Here is an 8,885-nt window from a genome sequence, read left to right on the forward strand (position 1 = left end):
GAAAAAAAAATTGTGATTAAAGTGAAATGCTTCAATTGTGATCAAAAGAGTTACCATGCTAGTGATTGCACTAAGCCTAATAAAGCACTTCATAATGAGTCTAAAAAGGTACTTCATGTTCCTTACGCTAGTAATATATGTGTTGCTAGTTGTGTTTTTCTTTTCTTTTTTTCTTTTTTTTCCTAAGTCTAGTCTTTCATCGTAATTGACTTAGGAGTTGTGTACCACATTGTGAGGGAAATGAAGTCTTTGTGGACTTTCAATGGGTCCCACATATGTAATGTGGGTATATGCAGGAAACGACATTAAGCTTGTTAAAAGGATCGAATCATTTAGTTTTACATGAAAACCGAGACTTTATCCTACATAATACTTTAATTACTCCTTACACATTCAAGGATATTGCTTTGTGTTGGTTTATTATATTTAGGTTTCAATTGTAATTTTCATGACATTAAGTAGGGGTGTCAAATGGGCGGGTTGGGCTGAAATTGACCCAATAAATATGGGCTGAGGTAATAAATGGGTTGGGCAAACATTGGCCCAAAAGTTATTTGGGCTGAATTGGGTTGGGCTGAAATGGACTAAAAATGGGTTGGGTCATGACCCGCCCAACTTGACCCAGTTTTTTTGAAGGGTCTATTTTCTAGGAAAAAAATTTTTTGGAAAGTATTTTTTAGAGATACATTTTTCGCGAAAAATATTTTCCTGAAAATTATTTTTACGGATTTTTCGTGGAAAATATTTTTTAAGAAAACAATTTTCGTGGTAAATATTTTTCGAGAAAAACATTTTTCGTGAAAAATATTTCCCTTCATATTGAACACACCACAAACTTATAAGATACATGATACAAGAATAAACTAAATCTCAAGCAATAAACCCAAATTTAAGTAAATCTTAAAAATGGGCTAGAATTGGTCTAGTATTGGGCTAAGTTGGAGATCACTTTAAAATGGGCTATGTTGGGTTAAACGAAATCAGCCCAATATAAAATTATCTTGAGCCCAACCCATAAAAGTTTGGGCGGGTTGGGCGGGTCATCACCTTTTGGGCCAAATTTGACACCCCTAACATTAAGGCATAGGAACAACTTATTTTGATTCTGATTTTGTCAAAAAAAAATTATCTTTAATAGATTTTGGATATTATTTTCTTAATCCAATTGTTAGCTTCCCCAATTGCCTTATCATATAATCACAAGGATGATGTGAAATTTGGCGTGCTGGACTCGATCATATGGGCCTATGACTTGTGGATAAGTCAAATTGTAAATATTATCTAGTTCGAAAAGATAAAGAAAATCATTTAATAACACCACCAAGACTGATTTTTCATTGCATAGATTCATTCTAAAGTTGCATTTCCATGAATGTGAAAATGTGGCAAAGAGCTTCTGATTTCATCATATTAATTGATAAAATTACTTGTTTTGCTGATGTCCATTTGATGTCAGATACTCTAAGGCAACAAGTTGTTTTAAGAAGTATGTGAAAAAGATGGGAAATTAATTGGACAAATCAATAAAAGTAACCAGTTGATCGAGGTCATGAATATGTCTTGGACCCATTAAGCGAGTTTTTGATGATGAAAATGGAATTTTTAATAAGTTGACTATTCCAATATTTCACAATAAAAGGTGTTGTGGAAAACCAAAATAGAATGCTCCTTGAAATGATTAGATCAATAATGGCGCAAGTAAGTTACATGTTTCCTATTGGATATGTTTTGTACTAATTTGTTGCCTACGTTCTTAATCGTGTACCAACGGAATCAGTTACATCTACACCAAATGAGTTATGGAGTAATAGAAATCTCAAGTATTTTGTGAGACCTCTGTGATACACAGCTTATGTATATATTTTTTTCTCATGGCATATTGAGCCTAAGAGGAAGCAAAAGTTTCTATATGAGATACTGTAAATTACATATTTATGGAGCTACATAACATCACAGTGGGAGCGTAACTGAATTCGACTAAAGAAATTCACATTTTTAGAAAACGAATAACCCAGAATGTCGAGATAAGTTAAGACTTGTCTCCTTATGAACCTAAGGACCAAGATTAAATAGGATCCCTTCATTCGAGTGGGAGATTTTTACGTGATAAAGGATTAATTTCTCATCAAGATCAACCTTCATCATCGGATGCGAATGAAAGTGATCCTTCTCCGAGTGGGAGCGACAATAACCTTCTCATTCCAAATGGGAGTGAGATGAATATTGTTCCACGTGGGAGCGAGATGAATAGTTCTGGTCCAAGTAGGAACAAAATTAATCCAAATGGGATCAATATGAGATTTTATGAATGTCAGGCCCCGAACCATGGCCTGGGTGTAACACGACACTAGGTGCCTTACTATATGTGACTGAGCAAACCACATGGCTTGCTGAATCAACATGGGGCATGAGCTGATGCAATATAATATAAACATGCATGACTTGAGATAAACTTGGGAATCAATAGTCATAAGTCTGAAAATAATAATATATCACAAACGCGTAATAGTCTGAAAACATAGTAAGTAATGAGCCAATACTGGCTATACAACTCTGAACATCTAACATGACATAACTAACTAGTCTATGAAGCCTCTGACATGAGTCTGACTGCTAAACTGTTTACCAAGACAAGGCCGCCGGCATATCTTAACGGCATAACTAACATAAAAGTAAAGTAAGGATAACACCTCGAATGGAATAGGGCTTACCAATAGCTGATACGAGCACAATCCTAACGAGCTAATCCGTCATCCTATAACTCTGCATCATGAAATGCGAGCTCCGGGGAAATAAAAGGGGACATCAGTACACTTGAATTGTACTGGTATGTAAAGCAACTGAATGAACTAAGCATGGCACTTGAAATAATAGAACTGAAACTGAAACTATATCTATAAGCTGAACATGAACATGAACATCATCTGACATGAATATGTGTATATATATATATATATATATATATATATATAACATGAGTAAAACATTATAAATGGGAGAGCCTTTGTATAACCGACATGTAACCACCACGTAAGTACGTGGTGTCTGATTTCTACCCGACCAGCTAAGTCATCCTGTACTTTGCCGGGGTACAAGACATGAACATGAACATGAATGGATCAAAATAACCCGAAATGGGTAAACATAAAAGTATCGTCCTAACTGGGCGGAGCGATCCTTATCTTACATTGGCATATGTAGTTTCAGGCTATCTGAGCCTTCTCGGTAATCTGTGCAACTCCCAAAAATATGAACATGGATATATTTGACTTAGTAGCCCATGAAGTATATAAACATGATTCGTGATTGTATTATAACATGAAGATAAATATATAATATAACTTGTATGAAAACATGGAAACATGTAGAAGTTCATGAAAATTAACATATAAGTTCATATCTTGCATTTAATAACCCATGGAATACAAAGTATGGGTTTCATGGATTATGGACAGATTCTCAATAACCAAAATGGAATAATAAGAACACAATAACGAATTATTAATACAACATGTATATATCATGGTACATGTACTTAGGGTTATCATGAACATGGTTGGAAACCCTAGTTTTGGTGAAATTTCGTATAATCATGGAAGAACTGGGGGTGGGGAAGAACAATTATGTTCCCACACATAGATAGAAACCCCACATACATGTAATTGCTCCAATCCAACGAACTAAACTGCTTCTCTCACGAAGAACACCGAAACTCTAGCTTTGAATCTCTTGAGAAGGATTTACCTTGGAAATCCTATGCTTTGGTTGAAGAATCTGTTACTAATCAGGAATTAATGTTAGAATTACTTAGGAATCGTTAGAGCGATCTTACCCTGACGTGGCAGGATGAGGAGAGCAGGAAAATGGCTGCTTAGGGCTTTAGAACGAAGTTGGAATGTCTGATAAATGAAATTTCGAGTTATAGTCTTGAATTTATAGCACAGACATTTTTGTCCCCCGGGCTCGCTGAGCGCGATCTAAGGCGAGCCCTTGCCTCGCTTTGGAGAGAACTCAGCGAGCTCCCTTGACATTTTGGACTTAAATGATTTTTTCTCATTTTTTCACTTTTGGACCCATACCTCGCTGAGCGCGGTCTATGGCCAGCCCCCGCCTCGCTTTGGGGCGAGCTCCCCTGTCCATTTTACACTTAGTCAAAATTTTACGTTTTTCTGCTCGTTAACAGCGTTCAGTAAAATGCATACAACTCCTAGCATAGAGCTCTATTTAGCCTCCACAATATACTGTTGGAAAGGTATTTCAAAGGGCTACAACTTTTATGTTTTAAGTTTTCTCAAATTCCTAACAGATTTTCACAAACTCAGGCTAGAAGACATACCTTACATAAACTTAGTCGATTCTATCGAATCTTATGCACCTCGCTATCTGTTTTGATTCCAAAACAGCTATTTTCACCCAAAATCATTTCCATGGGACTTCATATGGCTAAAATATCACGTTAACACTCGTTTAACACATGCACACCTAATACGAATTTACGGAGTATTACAATGAATCTCAGTCAAGATATAGTGCTCCTATGAGATGGAAATGAGCCAAGAATTAGCTCTCTTATGCCCTTCAAAGAATAAAATGAATAAATTCAATGGAAGAATAAATGGATTCTAGTAGATCAACCTAGTTTAAGAACTAGAAAAGAACACAAAACTATAGAAACTAAATGGGTTTCCAAAGTTAAGCATAAGACTTGTAACACAATTGAGATATATGGCTCGACTTGTTGCTAAGGTGTATAGGTAACAGGAGTGATTGAATATGATGAGAATTTTTCACCTGTTATGCAGAATCACCTCTACTTGTCTAATTTTTGCTATAGTTGCTAGCTTGAATTTATAATTGCATAAAAAAGATGCAAGATTGTCTTTCTCGATGGAGAACTAAGTGAAGAACTGATGTCAAAATACTTGAAAATTTCATCCAAAGGCTTGTTATGGCCATGGACAATCTTCAAGGCAATGGCATATACGTTTTTTTTAGTGTGGTCAACTCTATTGACTTCATAATGATTCACAAGGGATCATTGCGTTTATACTAAAAGATCTAAGGGCAACTTTAGTTTTTTTTTTTTTTTTTAAATATTTTTATTACATAGGGGGTAGGGAAGGGGAAATGGGGAGGGGGATTAAAATGTGGGGATTCGAAATCTTAAGTAGCCAACCAACTGAGCTACTAGATCCCTACATCTAAGAGCAACTTTAACTTATGTCATTATATGTTGATGACATATTGATAGCCAAAAAAAAAAAAAAAATTGGAGTATATAAACAAGGTAAATGCCCTGTTACATCTCACTTGGAAATGAAAAATATGGGTAAAGGCATATATTCTCGAAATAAAGATTTTGACAAAATATTTAAAGAAATTATTCTTTAAATGATTAAATTTGCTAAATTGTGATCCTATCAAAATTTCAATGAACAAAGACGATGCCTTGTATGCTAGACTGTGTTCTAAGAAGTACAAAATAAGATGAACAAATAAGTAAAGTTCCTTATGCTATATACAGTTGGTAGTCTTATGCAAGGTACATTTGCTAGACTCGATATTTGTTTCTTGTCTTGTAAACAAATATAAAAAATCAACTTAAGTACAGCACCTTGAAAATACAATTAAAACGAATCATGAGGTACCATATGGGAACTTCTTATTACATGCTATGCCATAAGGGCATGACTGGAACTGAGGGGATACACTGATGCTAGTTGTAGAAGAGATATGGACATGAGTAGATCCACCTCTGAATGTGTTATATGCTCTATAATAATGACATATCATAGACAATGAAAAACAATGGCATGTAGCTTTATTCATGATGAGAGTTGAGCTTGTGGCTCTCACCTCAGAAGCGCAATAGGTTGTTTGGTTAAAAAGGTTCTTGAATCATGTGTTGATGCTGCAATTAGTAATGAACTAATGAGTCTTTGTGACCATCAAGTTGCTAATTTGAGCACCAAGAATCCTAAATACCACCATAAAATCAAACACATTGACATTAAATTTAATTTTGTGATGACATGATTGCACGCAAAGAACTGAACGAAAAGTATATCTGCACAAACGGTAGCAGATTCATTGACTCAACCATATCCTAGAGATGCATGTTTTTGTTCATGCAAGATCTCAAGGACTGTGTGGGCTTTAAAATAGAGTCATTATTTTTTGATTTACTTTTCCCGATGTTCATGTTTATTATTTTCTTAAAAATCAAAATAAGTTTGATTTGCATACATTTATTAGTTGAATGTTTGTGTACATTTTTATTGTGAATGTTTGTGTACATTCTTATTAGTCTTAATGCATATGTGACCCCCTAAACTTACTCCTTTTTCCATTTTGACACCTCAACTAAGTGTAGTTCCTATTGAACTCCTGAACTCGTTTTCAAGTGTGTCTATCAAACACAATCCGACTTACATAGTATTTCATCTTCAATGTCGCAACATGGTAATATATATTCTAATTTAATTATGCCATCTTTTAGCTAGGATTAGCAGCAATTGAGAGGAAAAAAAGAGTAGCTTTTTAATTAAGGCGAGTGGAAAACGCCAGATACATCCATGGCCTAAAAATTGCCCACGTGTCTAAAATATTACTCCAGCTTCTTTCGCCAATTTAATTTCTAGTTCTAATAAAAATTAGATTTAGGGGGTTTGATAGACACACTTGAGGACGAGTTCAGGATTCAATAGGAACAACACTTAGTTGAGGTACCAAAATGAAAAAAAGAGGCAAGTTTAGGGGGCCGCATATGCATTAAGCTTTCTTATTATGAATGTTTACTGTACATTCATACTATGGAATGCTTTTGGTGCATTCTTTGATTTTATTGAAAAATATGTCGGGTAGACAGAGGTCAGCCTTCTCACGAAGGTGACCGCCTCCATCAATTTAGTAAGGTGACCGCCTCCATCAATTTAGTGTTGATGGGAGATGCGACGAGATCTTAAGAAAATCATCATACGGATAATTTGAGAGGCTTAAAGATCTTTACCATCACACAAGTAATGACAAAAGGTTATTATAGTGTTTGATGGTGGAAATGAGTTTCACCCAGTCTACTTCGAGAGGTCAGATGTGAGTTCGTGGTTTGTTGAGTAGATCAAGGAACTCAGTTCAGATGCATATAGTGTCTGAATATCCCTACCATGTACAACAACATCTTATGAGATAGAGACATACGCTCCATGGGAAAGGATAAAATGTTGTAGCTCATGTTTCATACCATGTGTGCAAATGTCGACCAAAAAGGATTGCCATAAGTTTTATCTCGACTTATTGTTGTGTGAGACCCTAAATTGAGTACCCTTACGACTCATATCAGTGGCTCAAAGCTTGATTCGATGTTCGCTATCTTAGCATGCTACAAAATGACCATGAGAGATTCGGTTTGGCGGAGCATGACTAGAAAAGTGAGTTGGATACAAGTTGAGAGACTCGTGAGAAGAGGAAGATCACTAACAAAATCTTATTTAATTTGTGTTTGCTGGTACCGGTTATGACTTATGGGTCATAATTATGAACACAAGAAACTATGATACATGAGATCAATGTGATTCAGATGATCTAGGGCACTGAGCATATTTCTTATGATCTACTTGATGATTTTATGACGACGACGAGAGGCTACATATTCCTAATAGATGTATAGCAAAGTGCTGTCATAGTATGCCGGTCGCACGGCCTATTTATCCAGTATGAATGATGCAAGAGAGATAAAAAGTAAGAATATATTTTTCCTTAGCTCAAAGGAGCTTGAGCACTCCCTGATGCGTGAGTGAGAGATTTTGGAAAGTATTATTGGATCGGGTCCACCCATAAGTGATGCTAGATGACCCATGAGCCCATTAAAGATTCCTCCACATTAAACCCTAGAGCTAGCCTATAAAAACACTATTAAGAGTGTTTAAGAGAAGTTAATCTATCATATAGAGACGGCTAGGGTTTACACATAATATCTATCTCTGCATTAAAAGGAATATCTAGGCTGTGAAAACATGGGGATTCATCCGCTTTGTGAGAATTTTCGACGACCGGTGATACGAGTCGTGGTTGCTCAAGATCCGCTTCCGCTATGGAGGAACCCGTAAGTCTCCTAACCAGTATTTACGCATCAAAATATCATCAAATAGTTTGATGAATATCTCTGCATTAGTTTATTTAGTTTTAATTGGTGATTCTTCTAAGTAATCGAAAGAGCTTCAGATTATTGGTTGAACCAACAGAGGAAAATATTTGAGAGACATTTTCCTTGAGACTAAATCCTTAATGTTTTTCTTGTTTATGTTCACAAGGCTTTTTATTAGTCTTGAACTCATGGATAGTAGTTTTACTTGATTGTTGAGATATTATTGAATGCTTTAATCGGAAGAGAAAGTGTTTTATGAATTACCTTAATATAAATCTGATTTAGCTCATGATTGAATGATTTTATTGAGTGATCAGAAGAGACTCTTAAATAATTTATCTTGGGTTATAAGCTGACGATATTCGTGGGAAGTCGTCTAAAGATCTATTAGATCTATTTCCGTCAATAGTTTTTGAACATTCTCAAGACTTGCATTAGTTTAATTTGTGGAATCTGAATAAATAATTGGAAGACGTTTATCAAATTCTTGAGTAAACATTCCTTATTGAATTCGAAAAACTCAATAAAATATTTGAAGAGAATGATAAAACGAATCGGATCTAATTGCTAAAATCTTGCATGCGTCTTGTTACGACCCTTACTTCTCATATTAATAGTAACTTTTGCTTTCGTTGTCAATTGTCTTTTGATCACCTAAATAATACTAAGCAAGTTTGTTTGAATAATTATTTGTACCAATTCCTGTGGAGACGATCTAAATACTATACTATCTTCGATTAGT

The sequence above is a fragment of the Lycium ferocissimum genome, unplaced genomic scaffold, assembly GCF_029784015.1.
Source record: "Lycium ferocissimum isolate CSIRO_LF1 unplaced genomic scaffold, AGI_CSIRO_Lferr_CH_V1 ctg3740, whole genome shotgun sequence".
NCBI lineage: Eukaryota > Viridiplantae > Streptophyta > Magnoliopsida > Solanales > Solanaceae > Lycium > Lycium ferocissimum.